Genomic DNA, 26,142 nt, shown 5'->3' on the forward strand with positions numbered 1-26,142 from the left:
GAAGGGAAGGGAAGGGAAGGGAAGGGAAGGGAAGGGGGAGAGAGAGAGAGAGAGAGAGAGAGAGAGAGAGAGAGAGAGAGAGAGAGAGAGAGTGCTGCCTAGTGTGTCTGGAAAGACCACTCACTGTGCTTGGCTTATGGGACTAAAGATGCCACACTCAGAAACCAGGTCTAGAGTCACCGTTGAAAGCAGGCCGGAAACAACACAGTGCCACTTGCCCTGCTCTGCCTAGGATTTGTGAGCTAAGGGAGAAGCAGTCAGGGCACATAGGATGAGGCAGAAAGGGGTGAAGAGCCTTTAGACAGAGGCGCTGAACTTAGCATAACACTCACACTCCAGACGAAGAAACAGGACTGAAAGGGTGACTCACTTGTGTCAAGTCACCTGGGGACTTGGGTGTTTTGACCTTCACCTAGCAAGGATGAATGGCTTGGGCTCCAATGAAGCAGTTAACTCACGCCGCCGCCTTGAGCAGGGGAGCAGAAGCCTTAGGGTAGCCATGGCTCACAGGCCTGTCTTTAAGTGAATTGGTTCCTTTCCTAATTCGTTTGAAATTCTTTTACTTAAAATCTGTTGGTGGCTTATTTTCCACAGCACTAAGAAGGCAGCCACATTTCCCTCAGTCTCTTTGTAGTCCTAGAGGCCCTGGTCGTAGATCAGAATTCAGCATGCCTACTTCTTATCCCATTGGGTATGGCCTTCTTACAGTTGTGCATATTCATCAAGACCACTCCTGCCTCGGGGGCCCTTGCCCTTGTCCTTTCCTCCCAAAGGATGCTCTTCCACTTGCTGCTGGCGCAGGCTCCTTGCTGCCCTTCAGTTATTTGTTCAGACAGGCCTTCTCTCACTCGAAGCTAAATCCATCACTGCACCTGCTGATTTTCTTCCTAGCACTTATTTCTCTCTAAAATTATCTTCGTTATGGACCTGATCATTGTTGGCTGTCTGCATCTCCCCTACACAATGCCAGCTCCTTGACAAGCAAGAACCGCATTGCTTCGGTGCCCAATAAGGTGCCACATGTGCAGTGACTACATTTCATAACTAACTTGAGGAAATCTGAAACTGATTTTCGAACCAAAGGAATGGTCACAGGTGAGGGAGGGCCACATGGTGGTGGAGTGAGCGGGGTTCGGGAGGGGCGGGGGAGGCCTGGCCTAAGTCTAAGTCCAAAATCCAGACCAAGTCCTGTGGCTGTCCCCAAGCCTTTTTCGCTGGGTTGCATGCACCTTCAGGCCCTCTGCCAAGCCCCTGCCCCCAGACGGACATGGGGCGTGCAGTGGGGCGCGCAGGCGCCAGGGGGCGCTGTCGGGGCGCGAACGGCCCACCTGGCACCCGAGGCCACGAGCGAGAGCTGCCTGGCCGCCCGGGAACTTTTTTCCTCGCGCTCTCGCTCTCCTGCTCCCCCCGCACGTCGCCCGCCCGCCGCTCTTCCTGTGTGGAGGGGATTGCATTTCTCTCAGGCTCCCGCGGGCATCAGGCAGGCCCGTCAGGGTGCGCGGTCAGGGCCCGCTACGCGCGCCGCCGGCTCCGGGCGCCCCGGTGCCGCCCCCGCTCGCGCCTGGGCTCGGACAGGCCGCTTGCAGAGCCGGGCGGTGGTGGTAGCGGCGGCGGCCAGGGTAGCTGGCTGCCTTGTCGAGGTCCGAGGAGGGGGCGCCGCGGCCCACCCTTCTTCCCGCCTGGGCGGCCGTCGCGCCGGACACCCATGGGCGCGCGGGCCTCCGGGCCGCGAAGTCGCAGCGCCGGACGCCGGGCCCCGGAGTGACCGCGGGCGCCGAGGTGAGCAGGGTGCCCGGCGCGGGGAGAAGGACCTGGGCGGGGGCGGCGCGAGGCGTGGGGACCCAGCGGGCAGGGGTCCGGGCGGGGGCCGAGCGCGAGTGGGGCGCGGACGCGGGGTCGCGGGGCCTGGCTTTGTGTGGCGCCGGCGTGAGGCCGCTGGTGGCCGTGTAGGAGCTGCATGAGGGTTTTCTGGAGAGTCGGTGGCCGGCCGGGCGCGGGTGCTGGGACCCCAGGCCCAGTGTCACGGAGTGTGGGGCGGGGACGTGGGGCGGTGCAGCGCGGGCCCGAGGGAGCTTTGTGAGTGCGTTCTGGGTGGGGACCGGGAGCCGGAGGCTCGGTGCGTAGCCCGCTCCCGGGTGTCCAGGCAGCGAGGGCCGCTCGTGGTGACACAGGACGCGGCAGTCGCCGCGTGTCCCCGCCTGGGCCTGTGCGCAGGCCCCTCATTGAACAGGAAGCGGTCCCCACAATCCAGGAGTCCCGTCGCGGCCAGGCCTGGGGCGCACGGGCCTTTCGGGGTGACGCCACCGGCTGGAGCCCGGGACACGCGAGCCTGGTACCCTTCCGAGAGCGGCGCGGCGGCCAGGCCCGCGGGCCCTGTGGAGGCCGAGTTCCACGCCTTTGGAGGCAAGAAGACCTGTGGGGATACTGGGCCGATCGCGGCAGGGGCGAGGGCTTGGCAGGGCTGGGAGCTGACATTTGGAGCTTTGGTCACAACTGGAGGCCTTCAAGGAGGGGCAGAGGGGAAGCGAAACACAAGGCAGGCTCCAGGTCGCGGCGGCCCCAGCTTCCTGGGGCGCCCGTTTTCCCAGCGACCAGCTAGCTCCTTTTGGGGCTCCTGGTCGCTCATTCACACAGCAGGGCGGGAGTGCGGCCAGGAGCTGCGCCTTAGTCCCGGGAACCCAGGACCTGGGGGCTCTGAATGGATTAAACCCAAGCGTAATACGCTCCTGAGGACTGGGGACGTGAGGCTGCATGCCTGCACGGCGAACCCAGGCCGGCGCTTCCCAGCCCACCGCACGCACTCCCGCAGCGCCTGTGTCGCGGTTCTATCTAGCGGGCCCCGCGCCCCCCTCCCACCCCCTTTTCCAACGGCAGTGCTGTGTTGAGAATTCAAGGGCATTACATCTGGTTGCAATCTAGTTTCATGCGGCTGCTGGGCTGTTAAGACCTCGCGCTGACGTCAGAGCAGGGGAATTACTTCTTTTTATTTTATCTTTTTTTAGTTGTCTGCTGCCCTGGGAGGGGAGGCGGGTGGAGAGTGGGGGCCAGGCAAGCTGTGATGTGGAGGCGCCAGCGCGATGGGAGCCCAGATCTGGGAGCTCTGCTTCCTATCCTATCCGCCTTCTCCTCCCCCATTCTCCACGCACTCTTCTCTCAGCTCCAGCCAGGCCCGGGTTGGGGGCAGTGGAGTGGAGGCCCTTCCTGGCTGACTACACAGCTGTTTCCAGAGGTTTCTCTGGGACGTGGCCCTTGGGATCTGGAAGCTGGAGAGTAATCTAGTTTCCCACCCCTCCTCCCAACACCCCAGAGGGTATGTGGGGCCCAAGAACAAGGCATAGACACAGACATTCTAGTCCCAAGGCAGCCTCCCCCCAGAAGCCTGGCCAGGCTCTCATCACAGTGATTCCTTGGAAAGGAGACTGTATGGGGTGATTGAGGCTTCAGAGGCCATCTTGGGAGGGGGCAAAATGTGACCTTCCTTGACAATCAGGCATCCTTCTGACTTCTGCAGAGGGGCTCTCTGCTTCAGAAGTGTCTTTATTCCCTCTGGTCCATGAGGCCTCTGTTCACGGGGGTGGGGTAGGGGTGGGGATGGTATTTCTTTCTAGACCATTGGTTTAAAAAGCCCTACTCAAGATGAAATCCTGCTGTACACACACACACACACACACACACACACACACACACACACCCCTCCTGCCATGTGCGAAGTAGTTTTTAGGTCACAGTATTGTTCCTACCTACAATAAATAGGCAAAAACAAAAGTTTAGCGAATAGATCTACTGCGTGTGCCTTTTCTCTTGTAGTTTATTTGATTAGAAAAACGACTAGCTGTATGTAGCCCGCTGAATTCTGTCTTCACAGCCACTGATAGGTCACACCAAATTTGAAAAAGCAGGCCTCGGAAATGGATCTGCTACATATTCCTTCAACAAATAGTAATCGAGACCCTACAATTGCTCTTTTTTTTTAACTACACAAGTAATACATAGAGAGGTTCTCACTGTGGAAGATGCAGATAGCCAAAAAGCATGTAGAGGGGCAGCCCTCAGCACTGGTGATCCTGTAAAGTCACTGTATCCTTCCATCTGCCCACTTAATGTGTGCAAAAGGCTGTGGACAAATGCATAGTTTTATTTCCCCTCAAGTGAAACCATACCCAGATCTCTTAGTCTGCAGCCCTGGTTTCCCTTCTCTCTGGAAGGGGAGTGGGTGAGACTCTGGATGGACTCCTGGCTCCACCATCTGCTGAGGGAGTTGTTTACCACCCTGGGCCTCAGTGTCTCCATCTGTACAATGAGAATCCCAGTGCCGACTGCAGCTGTAGGTATCCATAGATGGTTAGGTCGGTGATCCTGAGAAAGGCCAGCTGCTGCTGCTTCGCTCCTGCCATGGCTGTCTTCCGTGTCGACGGCAGCACATACTTGTCCTTTTCTGCCTCAACCAGCTGCCTGGGCTGTGGTATGTATGTGTGTTTGTGGTTCCCAGGGAGGAGGAGCCATGCGCATTGGCAATGATGATGTCCTCAGACCAGGGTTCTCTTTGGGACAGGCCCTGGATGTCAGGCCCCAGCAACTGTGGACTGTCCAAAGACCTAGTGTTTTCAAAGCCATGTCAGGGTCTAAGCATGAAATATTCCCTAGGTTACTGCCCAGTGACAGGTGTGTGAGACCCAGGCAACAGCAAGATCTTTATGGAAGAGAGGGTTGTGAGCAAGTGATACACGGGGCAGAGGTAGAGAAGGAGGGAGAATGTTTCTGCTGCACTTGGGAGACTTTGTGTTTTAGTCACTTGACTCAGGAGAAATGGTGGAGGAGCCATTCATTGTGCCAGGGCCTCCTTGTTGACCTCCTTGCCATCTTTTTTCTGAACTCCAGTAGCTACCTTGAAGCCTCTTTTTGATTTTTGACCAGAGGCTAGCCTGGGGTATTTCACATGCTCCCAGAATTCTCTCAGTCCCCTGCCCTACTCCTGCACATTACCCTCCTTTCAGTTCAGCTATTTTCCTGCCAGCCTCTTGAGTTTGCCTGGGCTGCCCTTTCCACCTGGGTGCCCTTCATCTGCCTCCCAAGACCCAAACAGACATCCTGTCTCCTCCTCCTGACCTCCAAGAGAATGAGTCATCTCTCTTTGTCTATGTCAGTGGCCTAGCGTGGATCTCTGAATGATAGGCCCTTCTGCCTTGCACATGAGGCTAGAGCAGCTGAGCCCCAGTGACTCCTTCCAGGGCCCATAGCCAGGGGTGGGGACTAGAGCTCAGATGCTTAGGAATGCTTCCTGGTAGGGGCCCCAGGTGAAGTGCAGAGGATAGGAACCTCACAGCCCCTCAGAGGCCCCTTTGATCCTTGGCTGGTACCTGTTCTCTGTGAAAAAAGTGTGTGTGTGTGTGTGTGTGTGTGTGTGTGTGTGTCTGTGTGTGTGTGTGTGTGTGCGCACGCGCTTCAAGAAACCTAGGGGACTGGAAGAAACTGGCTCATCCTGTTTCTCCAAGAATGAGGGTGAGCTGTGCCCCTTTCCGGTGGGTCACTGAAGACCTAAGATTGGAATGTGACACCAGGGAGGGGGAGGCCACAGGAGGCACAGGCTGAGGCTTGGCTGCCAAAAGACAAGAGTTTGTTCTGCTGGTTCTGGAGCCCTTGAAACAGAAGGGCAGGTGTGGGAGAGACAGATACTCGGAGACTCAGAGACGCATGTGCAGGGCTGAGGTGTGCAGGGCTGAGGGAAACCTTGGAAGCAGAGAGTGGGAGAGAAGGGGACATACAGGACTGAAAGAAATTGAGGTGTTCTTGCTACAGATGAATAGGCTTTCTCAGGAGAGAAAGCAGTCAACATGCACAAGGGCTCTGGCCACACCAGACATTCTTCGGTTCTTTGAGCTTCATTTCTGTGCTCACAATGAACAATCCAGTGTTAAGTCTTCAAGGCTCTTGAAGTGTTGTCACTAGGCAGACAGTCAACAAATGTCCCATTTTTGCACAGTTGCTTGCTTGGGGCAATAGGGGCCTGTGAAGAGGAGAAATGGCTGTTCCAGGGCCCCGGATAGAGAGGCGGTATGGCATTGGCTGGGAGCTGTGGATGATATGCTGGAACCAGCCAAGGAATCTTTCCCCCTTGCTCTCTGGACTCAATGCCATCAGTGTCAGCACAAGGTAGACTGTGTTTGGTCTCTAGGCCTGAGCTGCTCACTTTGTGTGTGTGTGTGGAGAGAGGGCTGCTGCAGCTAATGGAGAGGGCTAATGGGATCAGGCAGCAGGTTTGCTGAACGCCCACCCAGACCTGTAGGAGCTTGCAAAAGGGTGTGCAGGGGAGACTGCTCATCTGCACAGTGGGCTCTCTTGGGACAGATCAGCAAGCACCAGATTAAGAATCAGAGAAAATGTCTGAATTCCAGCCACTGCTGGAATTAGGGGAGCCACTTTCCTTCAGCATCAGTTTCTTCTGTCAAGAATGGGAATATGAATTGCTATCGGTATTAAAAGTGACCTTGATGTGTTTTGTGATCTCAAAAACAAAGAGGGTCCTGTAGCCTCAGGACAAAGATTTTCAGGGAGGCCAGCCTGAGTTCAAATCCTAGCATCAGCTACTGTTTGGAGGGCTCTCTTCCTCCATTTTAAAATGAACATAATGAGAGGACCCTGCTGGCCCACAGCCCTCCTCTTGGCTGTTATTGTTGGGTTGAGTCTTGCTTTTGTGAGGTTTAGGTGGAACATAGAGCCTTTCGCCTCTAGGCAAGTGAGTATCAACCCTGTGGTGTATTCCAGTGCTGGGCTGATTCTTACTGCTAAAGAGCTTTGCAACATAGACAAGGTATCAATGACTTGACAAAGTCACCTCTAACCCTCACTTGCAAAACAGGGAGTCCAATGCCTAATTCTCTTCTGGCAAGGTGGAGGTCAGTGGGGGAAGGCACATGAAAATGACTGGCTTCTGGCCACAGTTTCTATTTGCAAAGGGATTTTGCCCCAGTGATGAGAGTGGACCCTAAGTGGCAGTGTGACCAGTTTCATTTGTATGTTCACATGTACTGAGTGATTCACGTTGCAAGGGCTTTGACCATCCCTAAGGCTCCATCTGTCTGCCCTACCTTCTCTTTCTCTCTCTCTCTCTCTCTCTCTCTCTCTCTCTCTCTCTCTCTCTTGCACTTGGGTGTTTTGCCTGTATGTATGTCTGTGCACCAAGTGTATGCCTGGTGTTTATGGAGGCCAGAAGAGGGTGTTAGAGCCCCTGGAACTGGAGTTGCAGTACATTTTTTAAAAAGTATTATTTCTGTGTAGGTGTCTGTCTGTGGGTATGCCATGTGCTACCCTGGAGCTGGAGTTATAGATGATCACAAGCAGCCCTGGTGTGGGTGCTGGGCTCTGCACTTCCATCCTCTGGAAGCAGCATGGGCTCTTTTAACTGCTGAACTATCTCTCCAGCCCCTCTTATGCATAGTTCTAAGCACCCTGGCTGCCTAGGTTCTGACCTAAGTTATGTTGCTTGGGCAGGTTACCTATCTCCTTTGTTCATTTTCCTTGTTTATGAGGCAAAAGGCAAGGAACACCCTCCTTTTACATTCCTAATGGCAGAATGAAGAGATCTGAGTTCACACAGATGAAGTACCATAGTGTCTGATATGTACAAAGTGCTCTCTTAGCTAGGCTGTAGTGGTGCATGCCTTTAATCCTAGCACTCAGGAGGCAGAGGCAGAGGCAGAGGCAGGTGGATCTCTGTGTTTGAGCCAGGGATACAGAGGGAGTTCCAGGACAGCCAGGGCTACTAGAGAAACCCTATCTTGAAAAACAAACAAACAAACAACAAACAAAAAACACCCCAAAACTAGTGAAACAAATGAACAACCCCCAAACAAAGTGCTCTTTTCAGAAACGTCTCTTACTTGCTGTTGCCTGGGGAAGGTCAATCTAGCTAGCCATACTCCTTCTAGAAGTACCACCTACTGGCAAGGGGTAGTGGGCCTGCTAGAACAGCCAGCTCCTGGATCAGTACTATCCCAGACAGGCTACTAGGGTAACATAAGGCTGACTGTAGGAACCCCTGGGAGGCTGAGAAGGAGAAACCCTATCCAGCATCAAGTGAGCTTCAGACTTGAAGAAAGAACTCTGACATCTAGTGTGAAAGTCAGCAGTGTTTTCTGGTTGAGCCATCATTGATTACTAGGGGCCACCAGACTGGTTCCTATGTGATTTTATGGAGGTCCTTCAATCTCCTAGAACCCCTGCATCCTCACTTATTAAATGGCCAGAGCACCTATGATATATTTTTAAAAACCTATGATCCACATCTGGGGTGGGAAGTTACACTTTGTATGCTAGTTGTTCTGTCACTAAATGCTGCAGTTGGTTATCACTGGCATAGAGCTCAAATGGGCCTGCCTTCTGGGAGCTTCCAGTTTGAAAGGGAAAACGATCTATGTTCATGATTAGGATAACTTCCTATCTTATCTCGAACCACAATGTTCTAAGGCAGAGCAGAGTTGTGCATTTGCTTACTTCTGGGACACCGGGATACACTATGGAGAGGAGGCTATCAATTTGAGGTAATTTTGTCACTTGGGGGATGTTTGAGTCATGTCTGGAGAAATTCTTGGTTGTCTCAGCAGAACATTGCAGTCCACAGTCTCTATAATAACAAACCAGCTGGCCAAGACATCTATAGCACTGAGAGCTCAACGAGCCTTGTTGCAAGGTAATAGTAGCCACACAGATGTAGTCCCTGCCATTTTGAAGTGTCCATTCTGGTGGGCATACTGGCATTGCAGAAAGGACTGTAATAATCACAGTTGCATAATGAGTTGTGATGTGCTGAGCTCAAAGGAAAGTGCAGAACCAGTGCTGGCCTTCTGCAGTCTTTCCAGTTCAACTTGGTGGCCCAATTTCTAAGCTTCAGAGGTGGAGGGGAAGGGTATCATTGCAAGGCTGGCTGCCAGAAAAAGGCTCCTAGGTCAGCCTGAGGGACCTAGAGGAAACTTGCACAGGTGGAGGGATGCTAATGAGAAACCGCTTTCACTCTGTCTGGTTTGAGGAACTGCAGCTCTTACGTTGTACTGTGGAGACAGAAGACCAGGTTAGGTATGAGAGAATAGGGGCCATTGCTGTCCCAGGCCTCTCTGGGCCCATATCTGGCCTTTGGATTACATTCTCTAATAGGTGGGAAGAGAAGAGGAAGAACAACATTTTCATGTCAAGCACAGAGAGGAGTGGGGATGGGAAGCAATCCTATGTGTGATACCTTTGAGACAGCACAGAAAATCCCCACTGTGGCTCAAAATAGCACTAAAAACAGAGGGTTTGCCAAATCAGACTTAGCATAACGTTGACGGAGTTGGCTTTGTTCCCTTGGGGTGACACTGTCTCCTAGGAGCTTAGGGACCTCAGGTGGGGTGGCCAAGGCCTCTACTGGAAGTTTCTAGAGGTCAGAGATGGCAAGGGGTGATGTGATACCTGTAGACAGAGCCAGTTGGTGAAAGCAAAGGGAGGGAGCTTTGAATCCTCTGATGAGGGAAGGCCTGTCTCATTGTCAGGAGAGCTATCATTTAATTGGTGCCTGCTTTGTGCAGGTATTGGGTGGTTCTCTCTCTTAGTAACTGTTCTGTCAAAGAGACTAAAGCTCAGAAAGGTTGAGAGACCCACATGAGCTCAACCAGTTGAGAATCACAACTACTGGGCTCCAAATGAACCCTGCTTACCATCTACCCCTTCATATTAGTCGTGCACCCATTCCATAGATAATCAGCTGCTATGAAATGACACTGTGTTCCGCTAAGATTTTAAGACTTGGAGGCAGACAGCCCTGAGGTTGAATTCTGACTAGGGAGGTTTTCTTCCTGTGGGTTTTTCTTTTGGTTTCCTCCATTCTTGGGTGGGCATAATGTTTTCCTACTGTAAGTGGCCATAGGGGTTAAACTCAGCCTGGAAAGGGAAAGAGGCCCCAGGGAGGTAAGGACCCGCCCTGGGCCACCCAGCTTGGCAGGGTGCAATAAAAGAGCTCTGGTGGAGGAGCCAGGCCAGATTGCCTATCTCTGTGCTATATCAGTGTCGAATTTCTTTATTTGAATGGGGAGAGAGGGCAGCCTCCCTCTGCAGGTAGAGAAGGTGGTGTGGAATGTGGCTGTTTGTTTTTCTTTGCCTGTGAAAGCCTTATTTCAGCTCACTTGGCTGTGCAGGGCTTCTGAGACACAAGATGTTCTCTGGGGGGTGCCTAGCCAAAGTGGACACTGAGAGGGGGGCACCCACCATCCTTCTGCCTGCTCTAATGAGGCCTCCTGGTCCCCTTCATCTCCATATCTCCCGGCGACAGACTCTAGGTAGCGTGGAAAATCAAGACAGTCTTCCCGACAAACAAATCTTGTTCATTCACATGGAGAGGGGGAGACTAGCTGACTTTTTGGACTTTTTTCTCTACCCAGGCATTGCCCGTCCAGCTAGCACCCTTTATTCTGAGACACCTTGAAGGGGCATTAGTGTCATTGTTATTTATCAAGCCGTCAAACTGAGAGCCCCTTGTACTAGGGAAGTGGATTCGAGGAACGATGGGGTGATCATGAGGCAGGGCTTTCTGCAATGGCTGCCCCTCTTTCCCTTCGGCCCCTCCTCTTCAGCCCGCTGGCGGCTGGGAGAGGAAGCCCTGCCGGCAGGTAGCAGAGAAAAGACATAGGATCCAGGGGGGAGTCGCAGTGAAAGCAAACAAACAGGCCTTTGTGTGGCTTCAGATTGGCGGCTCAGAAGGGAAGCCAGGCCTGTGGTAGGCAAGAGAGGGAGGAGGTATGGGAGGTCGGGCCTTTGCTTCAGGCCGGGTAGTTGGGTTGTGGATAGCTGGAGCTGGATGACGAGGCCTATCCTTGTAGACAGGCAAAGCTTGAGCTTGACTTCTAAACAGATCTAACGGACTTACTCCCTGGAGCTATCACACCTTAGGACTGTCATGGGCTCCCAGGCCACTTTGCTGCCTGTGGCTGCTAGGAAGAAGTGGAGTAGTAGGGAGGGAATCATGGCCACCTGGGAGGACAGACTTTTCAGAACCAATAACACAGCGGGAATTTCAGTGGGGGAGGCAGCCCTGTGGAGCAGAAAGGTTTACTGTGGGTGTCCGTAGGTAAGAGATGGTATCTTAAGCCCCCACCACTGGGAGCCAAACTGCCCTATCATTTGTGCAGACTACCAGGTTGGAGGCACAGGCCGATAGACGCGTGTGAGGGGTCTTGGGTAGTGTTGGTAGTGGAGCTGTATTCATTATCCTAGTGAGGGCACCCGCACCAGCCCGGCTGCTCAGACCAGGACCCAAGTCCACCGAGACGCAGTCGGGCCAGATGATCAGGCAGCTGCGTGGTTGCTCTGGGGCCATTTCCTCTCCTCTCCACGACCTCGAAACGGGCGGCGGGAGGGCAGACGCCCGCGCTTCCTGCCCGCCAGCCCCCGGCGCCCCCCTAAGCGGCGTTCCACTCGGGAGGTGCACTGGGCGGGGTGGGTGGGGCGGGCACTGAGTCGCCATGGCAGCGCCTGGCCCGTCATGCTCCGCGCTTCTGGGACCAGGAGCCAAGGCTCCGCCCCCGGCTCGGGCCCCTTTCCGGGAATGCAAAGCCGGAGGCGTGGCTTCCAGACCTGCTAAGGTACTCTCGGCCTCTATGCTCTAGTCTAGCAAAGAGGAGGGATACCGTTCTCCCCCTCCCCCGGGGACCTCAGCCTTGGTGCTTCTTTGCGCTGTCCTTCACGGACGAGGCACGGGGGGCGCCCCGACACTCTCTTATTCTGGCAGAACTGTGCCCAGAGGTACCCGCTGGTCCTCGACAGCCCAGCGCTTGGCCTCATGTAATTGGCAAACGTTTGGTGGCCTGGCCAGGAGGCACATTTTTTACATTCTGAACCGGGGCTCCATCTCCTGCCCTGGGGAAACCTCTAACTGAACTTTGTTGCCAAGTTTGCCCCCTGTAATGTTGCCCTCTCTTCGCATGCTTTTCATGCCTTGAATCCCTAACTTCGCCCTCCTGATGTGCTTTCTTTCCTTTAGTCCAGTAAGAGGCTCCAATTCAGTTGGCTTCTGCCCCTTCTGCGTGTATGGAGCAGGCAGCTAAATTTAATACTGGTCTTTGGGTCTTGGCAAGAAGATTGCCTCTTAAGCTGCTGGACTTTGCCTTTCTTCAGCCTCACCCAGAGCACACACAGGAGGATGAGAGTAGGTTTTTATGGAAGCAGAAAGATGCATCTTGATGTATCATACATAGGCCAGCAGTAGTGGTGCACACTTGTATCTCTAGTGCTTCAGGAAGCTGGGGTTTATAGGTTAGCAAGATGGAGGTCAGCCTGGGCTGTATAATGAGGAGATCTTGTGTTTGAAAAAACAAAACGACAAATCTTCCCATTCTAGATACTTTTTAGTCTGATAATCTGAGTATGTTGACTGTAGAGAAGTTGAAAAGTAGGAGAACCAGACCCAGCCATAGCTGTCATCCCAACTCCTTTTGAGGTCGAGTGAAGCAGGAGTTCAGGATTAGCCTGTGCAACATACCAAAACCCTCATCTCAAAAAGGAACTAGGACCTGCTACAAAGGGGCCTGCTACAAAGCCCTATGACCTGAGTTCAGTTGTGGTTGAAGAAAACTGACTCTGGCAAGTTTTCCTCTACACACACCCACACACACACACACACACACACACACACACACACACACACACACACACACGTAAGCTGTATGTGTGTTTATCCTAAATTCCTAAAAAACAATCTGGGATGAGCACAGCAGATGCAAAGGATGAAAGAGTTATGCAGTATGTGTGGACTTGTAAGGTATTTGATGACTTTAAGAGCTTTTTTTTTTTCCTGCTATAAAAGGAGAACAGGCTTATTATAGAACTTTTGGAAAGTATGACAAGTTAAAAGGAAGAAGCTTACCCATGCTCTGGTCTCTACAGGCAGCTGCACTGCCTGCTGTAGGGTTATCCCTGCTGTGTATGCTACCACTCTTGTAGGACCCTGAAGTATAGACTCTACCTTTCTCATATATTGCCACACTAGGAATCCTCCGTTCTGTGCATCTATGGGGGATCTTAGATGAGGAGTCTTAGTCTTCGGAGAGCTGGCAGCCTATTGGGCTACCCAGGTAGTCATTTTGCTCATCTCTCTGTCCATAGACCCTTGGCAGGTCTCTTTTCCTGCTGTTAGCTCTAACAAGTGTCCTGGACCAGGAGTCTTTCTTACAAGAGGCTGAGGAAGCCACCTATTCTGTACAGGGACCCAGAAGGCTCTTGGCCCATGCTGAGCACTGGGCTCAAGCAAAGACTTTGATTTGGCCAGACATACAAGGCTGGAAAGGATCAAACCTAGCCTCAGCCAGAGCCAGGCAACCGTCACTCAGACCTGGAGGCTTGTGTTCATTTCCTGACTATTCTATTTGCCTGGTCTTGTTGAGAATCAGGGCCTGCTATTGTAGCTCCATAGCCTCTCACGTTGGCATAGGGTACAACCTTCCTATGTCCAGACAACCTCCAGACCTGGCTTTGAACTACTCTGTCCTCATCTACCCTGTAGCCAGCCTCTTTTCTTCTTTTGTCTTCACAGTGCAGTCTTAGCCACCCAAGCCCTCTGAAGTGGGCCTTGGAGGATCTCAACTGCTAGATGGATTGTGCTAGAAAGGCTTCTAAGACTGAGGGTAGAAAGCTTCCTAGACAGAAGGATGTTGAATTTGCATTTTGAGTGGCAGCTGAATTCAATAGATGGAAAAACCATAGGCCTGGCACAGGGCATCGGGAGTAACACTAGACCTTCCCTGGTCACTGCCTGCTACCATCAGTGTGTGCTGTTGAAAAGGTACATTAGGTAAATTTTGTCTTATTAATAAACTTATTGATGTAGTGGCTATTAAAGAACAGTTCACTTGCATGGATGAGTCTGCCAGGTTATGGGTAAGATCTCTTGTCTGCACATGATTGATTTATCTGAGTTCCTTCCTGTGGGCTGGGCACCACCCCTGTGTGGAATTTAACCAAGTGAGGAGATGGGGACATGCCTCCGATGTGAATTCATGGTTGTATGAGCCTTCCTCAGCCCCTCATTGCTGGTGAAGCTGTGTGCCACTGTAGCTGCCCTTTGTTTATCTATCTGTAGTTATTCTCTCTCCTGTGTTTTCTTTCCTTTGCCAACAGGGCCTTTATATGTAGTCCAGGGTAGCCTCAAACTCATGATTCCTTTGCTTCAACCTCCTAAATAATGGGGTCATTGCCGTGGTTCTCAACTTCTTAATGTTGTGACCTTTTAATACAGTTCCTCATGTTGTGGTGACCCCCAACCATGTAATTATTTCCATTCCCACTTCATAACTGTAATTTTGCTATTGTTGTTATGAACCATAATGTAAATATCTGTTTCCAACGGGTTAGGGGACCCTGTGAAAGTGTCGTTGGTCAGCAAAAGGGGTCTTGGCTCACAGGTTAAGAACCACTGTGCTATCAGACTTGTCCCTGGTCCAACAAAGTCATTGTTGGCTCTGGATGTATGCGACTGCTTCTCTTGGGTGTTAACTTGATCACATCTGGAATTAACTAAAACCCAAGCACCTGTGAGGGGTTTTTCTTAATTAAATATTTTGAAGTGGGAAGACCCATTTTTACTACAGATATTTTGAGGGGGGAAGATCTAACACACTCTTCTGCTTTTTTTTTCTTTCTTTCTTTTTTTTTTTTTTTTTTTTTTTGAGACAGGGTTTCTCAATAGACCAGGCTGGCCTGGAACTCAGAACTCAGAGATACACCTGCCTCTGCTTCACAAATGTTGGAATTACAGGTGTGCGCCACCATACCTGGCTGTCCTTTAGTCTGGGTCACACCTTCTGCTGGCAGCCTGTATGAAGGACAGGAAAGAAGGAAGTTTGCTCTCTTTGCCTGCCTGCCCTTATTCCTGCTGGCAAGTGTATTCTTCACTGAAATTAGAGCCTACTTCTTTGGGATTCTGGCACACGCACGCGCGCGCGCGCGCGCGCGCGCACACACACACACACACACACACACACACACACACACACACGCGTGCACACACACACACACACCAGCTGAGATCTCTAGCCTCATGTACTGAACCAACTATTGTATGCTTTAACCTTCTGTTGGTAGACAACCATTGGACTAACTGGACCATAACCTGTAAGCCACTCTAATAAATTCATTCTGTCTTTTTGTCTCTTTCTCTCGTCTGTCTGTCTGTCTGTCTGTCTGTCTGTCTGTCTTTTTCTCTTACTCATTCTATGAGTTCTGTTCCTCTGGAGAACACTGACTAATACAGTATGTCAGAGGGGCTGCTGTTTTTCGTCAGTTTCCAAATCATACATGCTTTAGTTACCTGTAAGGGCTTGTGTAGAAGATGAGTTTGTGTTCATGCATAAGTGGATGCTGTCTAGTGGCTATAGATCTGTGTTTATGGTGGGGACCAGTTATGGTTGGTGGATTCTCCTGGGTGTGCTCAGTTTGTGTGCATGTGTGCCCCTTGGAGTGAAGCACCTCTGCTTTGCCACCATGCTTTACCCTCAGCCTCTTTGTTGTTAGTCTTAGTGTTTCAGAGCAGGCTTTGAACTGCCAATCTATCTGCCTCCATTTCCCAAGTGCTGCACCACCATATCACTTGTCACTATTGGGCAGTGGCCACAAGCAGAGTTGCTCTTGAAGGGCATTTGTCCTTATGTCCTGGGATTTCTGGGTGTCTGGCCATCTTTGGTGACCTCAGTGTAGCTGGACCATGGATCCAGGAAGGGCTGCTATGGTGGTTGAGGGTCATTTAACCTTCTTTTGGCAGAACTGGGTCTTCCTATTCTGTGGTGCCAAAACCAGAGGATGTTGGGGTAGGGTCACAGTGGTTCAGGCCCATTTTTCATAGATGGAGAAACTGAGGTCTGGAGGGACACATAGCTTTTTAACGTCCAAGCCAGGTGCAGAACATGTTCACTGTGGGGCTCAGTTCTGAGGCAGCCCTTGCTCCTTGCATGGGCCTCCATACCTTTTCTGGAACACAGTAGGTGTGCCTCTGGCCCTGTTGGTTCCTTTCAGGGCTGCTGGTGGCAGACTAGAGCATGGAGATCTGTATGGTCAAAACAGGGCTGGGGTTTGTTATGGAGTACTAACCAGGACTCAAACAGCAAGGAGTGATGGGAGCTCTGCATCCTGATGCCCATTCCTTTCCTTTAGTAGCTACTATCCCTGTGGCGTCAAATACTTTTGCAGAACAGCTGGTAGCTGTGGGATGGGCTAACCTTCTGATCAGGGGGAAGGGTGTTGAGTCTTTTCTCTAGGCCTGCTCAGTTCAGTTGAGAAAGGGCAGCAGTCTAGAACCCAGGTCCCCTTGGCTCTGACTAGGAGGCAGGAAAGGCCACAAAAGAACTGGGTTTTCTTTGCCATTGTGGCTGTTTGTAGCAATAATATATTTCATCTGGTAAACAGCTGTGTGTGGCAGACTGATTCTGTGCAGCCACTAAAATTATCTGTTGTCTCTATGAGCCCTGCTCATAATGAGGGATGGCCAGGATAAGAGACTATAATTGAGGAGCCTGCCTACCTGTGTTGTCATGCACTCATGCATTCATGTGTGAGAATGCACCTTGGTCACAAGCCAAGGGAGAGGCCAAGAAAGGTGCAGTACTTCTCATGGAAACAGGAGTCCTAGGCTAGGATAGGGGCTAATCTGGCCACTGTGGAAAGGCACAGTTAGTCAGAGCCACTGATTGCCGTGCAGTCACAGGCAGAAAACTGCCTACCTTCTATACTATACTATACTATACTGTACTATACTATACTATAGGATCTATAGACTCTTCACGGTGGTCAGAGAGAGTCTTCTTTCCCTGCTCTTCCTCTCCACCCACAGATTCAGTGTCTCTTGGCTATAGCTTCCTTTGGAATTCACCAGGCTCTGTCCCAGGGGATGCCTACAGCCACAGCACAGTGTAGCACAGCGCAGCTGCTTCAGGACCACCTGCCATCTCTTCTTAGCCCTTTTGCTATCACATCTGCCTAACCTGGGCTGAAGAAAGCACTCAAGAGATGAAATCAGAGGTTAGGCCCTGTTTCCTCCCTCCTGTTGCAGACAGCATTCAGTATTAATGCATTCATTCATTTATTCATATGTCTAGTATTTTTGAATACCTGTTAATGACCAGATACAGCTACCCTGCTACATGTATGTTGGCCCAAGGGGTCCTCCTGTCACATGCAGCCCACAAACCTAATTCCTATTGTTTTTGTTTGGTTTTAGTATTTTTGAAACAGGGTCTCAGTGTCATCAGGATGGCTTGGAATTCATTATGTAGCCCAGGCTGGTCTTCAATCATGGTCGTCTTCCTGCTTTAGTCTCCCAAGTGCTGGGATTACAGGCATGAACAACCAGCTGCTTCATACTTATCTTGAAGTCTGCCCATTGGTTAGGAAGTGGAGTAAATGCTTCAGCGATTCGTCTGAGATTTCCAATTTCACCACCCTAGATGGGTGAAGCTTTCCTCACCATCTCTCTTACTGTTCCTCTTGGCTGCGCCCCATATGGTAGTAGGGCTTCCTGGTTATGAGCCCTGGCTGAAGTTCAAATCCTTATTGTGGCTTTAAAAAACAAAGAATCACATAGTGGTGGAGGTGTCACTTGGGAGGCAGAGGCAGAGGCAGAGGCAGGTGGATCTCTGAGTCAGAGGACCAACCCAGACTACAGAGCTCTTTCTAAGGCTACCAGAGCCGTACAGGGAAACCTGTCTCAAACAAAACAAAACGAAAAGATGTTCAGTGGGTAGGGTGCTGGCTACTAAGCCTGAAAACCTATCTGAATTTGAATCCCTAGAACTTACATGGTGGAAAAAAAGAACTGGCCCCTGCGGTTGTCCTCTAACTTGCACAAGGGTCACCCCTCCCCCAAATGTAAGCAAAATAGATGATGCTTTTCTCCACTCCCACCCCCACCCCACCCCACTGAATCCCTTTCTGTTCACTCCTAACCCATTTCTTCTTCCCTCCTAGTCTTCTGTGCCCTCTGAGCCAGAATCCTCAAGCATAAGCAGTCCACGTGGGGAAAGCCTGCCTGGGCCTGCCTCTGTGGGCAATGTTGAGGGCTCAGAGGGAAGTTAGAAAGGAATACTACTCTGCTGTGAAAAACCTGGTGTATGTGTAGGGTTTGAAGTTCCGCTTCTTGTCTCAGCTTGGAGTGTTGGATGAGAGATAAACAGAGGAAACAGTCCCAAGTAGAGAAATAGCTGGAGCAAGGGCCTGGCTGGGCAGGACAAAATGCTTGCTCACTTGAGGGTAGAGAGGCTTGAATCTAGAAAGGTGAGCAGGAGTCTCTCTCCCCTGCTTAGCAGTCTTCAGCAGCACCCTATTCAGGCTGCCTGGTCACCACTGGCAATCGACACTGCAGGTATTTATCAGGGTCTATTGTGCGCAGGGACCCAGGAGTCATGGCTGTGTCTGTGTTTGGTGGTAATGGGCCCTGGTGGGTAAGCCTCTTCAAGGTGGCTAGAGTCCTAACATGCCTGGTCTTTAGATAGACATTAACCCCACCCTTGTCTTTGTCCCCAGATGTCCTTGCCAGTAAATGGGCAGGCTGCCGGGGTCACTAGGTGGCATCACAGCCAGCCAGCCAGTGTACTCTGATTAATGAGGTGGTAGGAATCTGGAAGGATGTCTCTACTGGCTCATCTCAGGATCCTGTCCTGACTGTCCAGGGAACATTGTGCAGCTCATGTCACCCTGTAGGTTGAATATTTCCTGTACCTGAAGCTCTTAGTGCTTTATAGCTTGTTACCATCTTGAGGTGAATCCTGCTATTTTGTAACTCTGGCACATAGGACCACTGAAGCTATTGGGGAGAAGCAGAATGCCCAGAGTCACTCATCCATTAGAATGGACTTCAGATCCAGGCCTGTAGTTTCTCTTAAACTAGGGTTCTGGAGGTGGGACATATCCGGTGCTCAATAAATGTTACCTGGATGACTAGGTAGTGAGCATTGCACTTTCCTTCCCGGCTTGCTATTGCAGGAATTGGGTAGCCAACAAGCAAACTTGAAGGCTCAGAGCTTCCATGCAGAGGAGAGTTCCCTGGAGACTGGGTGGGGTCCAATCTGCTTCATGTACCATGTACCATGGAGGTACAGTGAGATAGGGCTGGTTTCTGATCAAGCCCATAAACGTAAAGAACTGTTTGACTGCATGCTTCTAACAACTGGAGAAGGGACATGCCTCCTAACTTTATAAAATGGAGGCCCAGCTACAGCTCAGAAAGCAGTGAGCTGTGCTTCTGGGGCTCGGTGATGGGGACAGTGATTGTTATGACTCCAGGCTTTGTTGGGCACATACTATTCATGTTGGAGACATATAAGTGCTAGGATTTTGGTCACACCTCCATTTTATAGGTTGAAAGCCATTAAGATCATAGAGTTGGGGGGGTTGGGGATTTAGCTCAGTGGTAGAGCGCTTGCCTCGTAAGCGCAAGGCCCTGGGTTCGGTCCTCAGCTCCAGAAAAAAGGAAAAAAAAAAGATCATAGAGTTGGGTCTTACAGTTTTCTTGATACATTTTATTTATTGTATGTATACATGTACGTATGTATCTATGTATCTGTGTATTCATGTGTGTGGAGGTCGGAGGACAACCTGTGAGAGTTGGTTCTCTATTCTACTGTGGGGGTTCTAAGAAGGCATGGCAGCACCTTTACCCACTGAGTCAGTCTGAAGGCCATGCTGGGTCTTTGAAATTGCAGTGACTTTTTTCTTTGTTCCTTGCTGCTTCCCAGACCTCTTACACTCGTGGCCCTCTGTGATTTATGGAAGGCCTCATTTTTTTTTGAAAGTCTGCGCATGACATCTTGGTGTAGAGTCTTATATATATTCTTCTGTGGCTCTTTGACCTCCCTGGCAAAGCTGTCCCTAGAAGCACTGAACTGGCTGGCAGTCAGCCCAGTTCCTCAGAACACAGCCAACTGAATGGACCAGGGTCCAGTCTGGATGGGTGGTTGTATCCAAGCTTGGTGGACAGTCAAGGCCTGATCAGCATTGAGGTGTGTAGGAACCTGGGATTAGCAAGTTTCATGTTGGCCAATTTCTTTCATGCTGTGTGAGTCTCTGGACTATAGCCTTCAAGTGTCTTAAATGGAAAGTAGAGACATAGAGTGGGGTCTAAGCACAATGCTACTATGAATATTAAAAGAACCTTTTACTTCAAGCCCTCTGGTCTATAGCAAATTCTGCTCTTTTATGATAGGAATATAGCTAGGACTGTATTTACTCAGTGGCTTTGGCCTGTTCTGGCCTTGTCAAGCAAAACACTTCATAGCTAGGGTAGGATTCCTTCCTTCAAAGGTCATGGCTACTGCACAGTGAGAGGGAGCCTCCTTACTACCCTGTGTGTATGGGTTTTGTTTTGAACACATGAGCTGTGGAGGGTGGGTCTATAGTTCTTCCTCCTACCCCAGCTCCAGGGCCTTAACTGTATAACTAGCTGTCCTGGAACTTGCAAAGCTCCTCCTGCTTCTCTGCCTCTAGAGTGCTGGGATTAAAGGCTTGTGTCAGAACACTGGACACCACCTTAGTTTTTGAGACACCATTTCTCATTTAACCTGAAGATTGTTTAATAAACTAGGTTGGCTGGCCAGCACACTCCTGGGATCTTGTCTCTCTCTTTCTGCTCTGGGATTCTAAGTATATACCACCATGACTGGCTTATTACATGCATGTTAAGGATCCAACTTTAGTTTCTTTCTTTTTTTTTTTTAAAGATTTATTTATTTATATGAGCAGACTGTAGCTGTTTTCAGACACACCAGAATCCATTACAGATGGTTGTGAGCCAATGTGGTTGCTAGAAATTGAACTCAGGACCTCTGGAAGAGCAGTCAGTGCTCTTAACCACTGAGCCATCTCTCCAAGCCCCCAAATTTAGTTTCTTATGCTTGCAAATCGAATACTTTAATCATTAACAGATCTCCTTAGCCCCAAGTGTCTTAATCTTCCCTCCACTGTTGTGATGAACTATCTGACAAAAACAATTTGAGGGAGAAAAAGTTTAATCAGACTCACTGTTCATGACTTCCCTACCGTGAGCCTGGTCACATTCTACCCACAGATAAGGATTAGAAAGCAGCATGTTAGCACACACCTAAATCAGAGGCTGGCTGATTTCTGTGAGCTCAAGGCCAGCTTGATCTCTATGGAGAGTTCTAGAACAATCAGGGCTTCATAGTGAGGATTCCTGCCCAGGAAAGCCTCATTTACAATTGGGATGGCGTTTTCTGTATGAGTCAACCTGATGAAGATGAGCTCTGCAGGCTTGCTCAGAGGCCTGCCTCCTAAGTGAGTCTAGATGGTCGTCTTGACAGTGAACATTATCTGTTTCAGTAGTCTCACTTTCTACCCTAGGCTGGCTCACGCTGCAGTCCTTTTGCCTCAGTCTCCTGAGTGTAAGTATGAGTCACCACACTTGACTAGTGAAGATTGAACCTGGGCCTCAAACTGCTAGAGAAGCCCTGTACCACCGAACTGCAACCCCAGCCTTGTTTTCCTTTTTGTCTGTTTGTTTTGTTTTTATAGCAGGATCTCACTATGTAACTTTGGCTCTCCTAGAACTTACTATGTAGACCAGGCTTGCCTCAAACTCATAGAAATCCACTTGCTTTTTGCCTCCTGAGTGCTGGGAATAAAGTCATTCACTATTAAACTCGATTCCTTTTTGAGTTTTCATTTTGAGATGATCTCACTCTGTAGCCCATGCTGGGCTTCCATTTGTGATCCTCCTGCCTTGGTCTCCTAAGTACAGGAAGCACCAGACCTTTATTGGGCCTGGCCAGCAAAGATGGGGCAAAGTGACAGATAACGGGATGAAGGGGGACACTCTGGTCTTTAGTTCATGGGAGCACTAGTGCCCTGAGTTGAAGGCAAGGAGAGCATGCTGAGGTAGAAGATAAGGTAGCAGGCTGGGCCAAGTCTGGTGTGGAAAAGCAGTGGAGAAGACCCTGTATGCACAGTGACATGGGAATCAGAGAGCCACGGGCCTAAGCAGTGTCCTGGCTGACATTAGGGTGGGGCTGGATATCAGAGGGCAGTAAGGACCAGCTATTACCTATCAGCAAACTCTTATTTGGGAGGCATATGCTAAGAAGAGGTGTATATATTCCTCTCTAGTTTTTTCTTCATCTCAAGAGACTTCAAAGGCCACCTCCTGTCTTGAGTGGCAGGGTTGTGATTCACTCACAAGTAAGATATTTGTGGACCTGTGGCCTATTCCCCGGGGCAGGATGTACTGTGGCCTGATGGAGTTTCTGACAGGGTGGAGACACCATGAGGTGGACAGTGAGTAAGCCAGTTGAGTGTAGTCCAGAGCATATCAGAAGAGCAGACGTGGAAGTGAAAGGGAGAGCACAGGGGGCCATGGCGTTTGCAGGTTGAAATTGGGGAGCCAGAGAAGGTATACTGAGATCGCAGCAGATGAGCTGAGACTCAGGGCAGGAAGAACAGTGGAGGTGGTGGGGAGCCGCAGCGCAAGGCTCTTTGGTAGGAGTCTGTTTTGTGAATTGCAGTTTTGAGAACATCAGGCAGACAGTGTGGCCAGAAGGGAGTGAGAATGTTGAGCTGTCTGGGGAGCTCCAGGTCCCTAAGGAGTTAAGGAGTTACATTCCAGGATGCAGTTCATTAGAGATTCTGGAGGCTATCGGTTGGGTCCCCACCAACATCTCCAAGAAACATACTTGGGTGCTCCAGGCTTCCCAGGCCTGGCTCTTCCTAATTCATACAGGGTGAGAGCCAGAAGCAGGAAGGTAAGGCGGGGTGGGTGGGAGTTGGAGTGTGGAGTGGAGGGTACAGACTAGCTCCCAGCCAGCTCCCACACTCTGGGATCATCACCATGTGACAGCAAAGCCTGCTGAGGAGGGCCTGCATACTAGCACCCTGCTAAGAAGCCCTGAGCAGGTGGTAGCTGCTTGCGCCTCAGGGGAACAGACTAGACTTGGAACAGAGACTGGCTGGTCTCTTGTCCTTGGGAAAGATACTCCTCCCACTCCATGCCTTAGCCTATCGAAAGGCTGGACTGCCTGAGTCTAGTAGCACCTGACCATTGTGCCTCTTGAACATATCACAGACTTGCCCTTTCATTTCCAGAGGTAGGGAAACAGAGCTAAGTAAGTGGCCACAGGCTCCTTTGAAGATACAAGGGCAACACTGGCCTCATCAGAGACAGAGCCCCCTTAGAAACTGTGCATCTAGCAGGCATAGACCTTTGTGGTCATTTTCTCAAGAGACCCAGGTCTCCTAGGTCACTCAGCAAGTTCTCTGCTCAGTGGCCAGCCAGGACCCAGGGTAGTTGCATATGCCTTTAATCCTGCAGAGGCCAGTGGATCTCTGTGATTTTCAGGTCATCCTGGTCTACATAAGTGAGTTCCAAGCCAGCCAGTGCTACATAGCATGACTCTGTCTTTAAAAGGGAAAAAAAAAAAAAAGAGCCAGCCTGCTGCTCCAGCTCTCCCAGGGAGTCCTTGTGTGCATGGGAGAGGAGGGGGTCTTATTTCCTTCTCCATTTTCCCATCCCCTCCCCAGATCCCTTCTCTCCATCACACGGTTTGTTTGGAGAATGACTCACAGGAATGCAGCAAAATCCTGAGTGTGGTGTACTGGAAACCTCTCTAGGGGAAACAAGGATGGGGGAGGGGCCTGAGAGGCCTGGGACAGGGAGCTCTGGGCTGAGAGGAGGCCCTTCTTCCAGCCCCTGTCCTACCAGGTCTGTTTTCCCACTGCCACACATTTCCAGGTTAAGCATCTTTGCGCGGGATGCACAGCAGGTGACTAACAAGCACCCATTGGCATCCAGTGTGAACCAAATCAGACCCTTTCTTTCTTCCTCCTCGCCCCAATGTAGATGGAACTGATTATCACACAGCTAAGAGCTGCTGCTAGGCTCTGCCAGAGTCAGGCTGGGGTGGAGGGACCTGTAATCTACCTCCTCTTACCAAGCATATACAAAACCATGCTTCTCAGGTATGACCTTTGAAACCATGGGATGATGAGGGACTGCTACTTGTGGCAGAAGAGCTCAGTATGCCTGGGAAGGCACAGCAGTTGGAGGGCATATAGAACTGGTGAACAGGCCAGCAGGCTACATCAAGCAGCAGTAGCAATAGGGGAAACATGGGTTTTCCTGGAATTCACTGTCCCCAGAACCACACTTTTAAGGCCCTCAGATGGTGGTCCTGCAGGTGTATAACCCTGTGTGATCACATCCATGCTTCCTATAGAAATGACATTTGGACTTTATGTGACCTCTCCTGGATTTTTCACGGATGTCTGTCATGTTGCAAATTTTATTGGGAACTGCCCAGTTACCAAGTTGAGCTGCAATTCTGTGCTCGGGTGCTGAGGACATCAGTGAATGAGATAGTGTCCCCTAGGACTTCCATTTCAGCTGGAGAGAAGGCAGCAAACAGATGTGTCAAGTGGTGAGTGTTGGAGAGAAAAAGAAAGCAGATGTATAAGAACAGAGTAATTATAAGTGTACTCCAGGAGAGGGGGGGTGGCACAAAGACCCTGGGGGATTACACTGGTGTGCATGAGGCACCACAAAGAGGCTAATGTGACTGAAGCAGGGGAAACTGGCAGAGAAGGGAGGAGAGGAGGCAAGTGGACTTGGAATGTCATCCAACATGCAGAGCGAGTAACACATAGGGGAGCATGAGGTATAGCAGGAGTTTGCTTTTAAGTTTTATGAGAGATGGGGGCCCTGGAAGGTTCTGAGTAAGCAAGGAAACAGTATGACTTCTGTTAAGTTGATTGTGTGGTTGCCATAAAGTCTTTGAAAGAGGCAGAGAGGTCAAGAGGAGGCCGTACACTAGTAGTGGGGGTGGGGAGTGGTGTCACTACAATTGAGCAAATCATGGTGTAAAAAAATCTCCATGGAGTCAGATGCTGTGCATGCCTATAATCTAAGCACTCAGGAGACTAAGCAGGGAGGATCAGGAGTTCAAGGTCCTCAGCTGCATTTCCCCTAAACTAACCAATCAACAAACAGAAAAAAGCAAGCCCCCTTTACTTGCAAAGATCAAGTGTAAGTAAAGCCTTGGGAACACTATAGAAATAGTGACTACATTCTACTTGGTGAAAAAAGGAATTTAAAAGTATACGTCAGGGGTTGGGGATTTGGCTCAGTGGTAGAGCACTTAGCAAGCGCAAGGCCCTGGGTTCGGTCCCCAGCTCCGAAAAAAAAGAAAAAAAAATACTAGTGTTGAAGCTGGGCATGGGGACATACACTTTGATCCTAGCACTTGGGAGGCAGATCTCTGACTTTGAGGTCAGCCTGTCTATATAGTGACTTCCAGGACAACCAGGGATATGTAGAGAGACCCTGTCTCAAACAAAACAAAACAAAAAACAAAAATGCAAAACAAACAATAAACAACAATGCTGTGGTCAGGTGTGGTAGTGTATGCCTTTAATCCTAGCACTTGCGGGGCAGAGGCAGGCTGATCTTTGGGTTCTAGGCCAGCCAGGGATTGATTGGTAGTGAGATTCTGTCTCAAACATCTCAAACCAACCAACCAGCCAGTGCTGGATGTGAAAGGCCATAGAAATGTCTAGGGAAACATGATAGGATAGTACTTATGATCTCATAGCAGCCATGGTGACCTGAGTATGACCTCCTCAAGATCAAGCCAGTTAATATTCTAGTGTGGAAGGGGAAGAACTCATGAGCCCCCACCCCCACTGAGGAGCTACTGACAATGGCTCCAGGAGGAGGGAGACTGAGTTTTCTTTAAGGGCATGGCCCTCTGGTAGGTCACCCAAGCTCCAGTGTATGGCCCCAACAACTATGAGTATATTTGGCCAGCACACATTTGACTACTTATTTTAAAACAACAACAAAACCCCCACAAAGTTGGTACTGAGTCAGAAGATAGGGATAAATCTTAGAATTAAGACGAGAAATAGGATGAACATCATTAAAACACAGTTTAAGGAATCCCCAAAGAATGAATAAAAATATTTAAAAAAAAAAAGAACAAAGGGGGTTAAAATTAATGAGTGCAAGTGTATCTGACTTTGCATTATATGCCCTGGTTTTATCTATATATATATTTGTGACTGTATTTATAAGATTTTAAATAAAGAAATTCCATCAAAAGGCAAAAAGAGAAAAAGGTCCAGAACAGACAAGTGTAT

General features: G+C 50.2%; 1 protein-coding gene across 2 annotated transcripts in view; it reads left to right on the plus strand.

Annotated features, from left to right (window-relative positions):
- The first annotated feature begins 1,450 nt into the window (after positions 1-1,450).
- Positions 1,451-26,142, plus strand: part of Rai1 (retinoic acid induced 1) — a 94,862-nt gene continuing 70,170 nt past the window's right edge. The window contains exon 1 of one of the 2 annotated variants that reach the window (XM_087571781.1): positions 1,451-1,779. The gene's annotated coding sequence lies outside the window, so the exon portion shown is untranslated. The remainder of the gene's footprint in view (positions 1,780-26,142) is intronic. The other variant, XM_087571782.1, reaches the window with a different exon arrangement.

Source organism: Rattus norvegicus, chromosome 10, assembly GCF_021556685.1.
Source record: "Rattus norvegicus strain SHRSP/BbbUtx chromosome 10, alternate assembly SHRSP_T2T, whole genome shotgun sequence".
Taxonomy (NCBI): domain Eukaryota; kingdom Metazoa; phylum Chordata; class Mammalia; order Rodentia; family Muridae; genus Rattus; species Rattus norvegicus.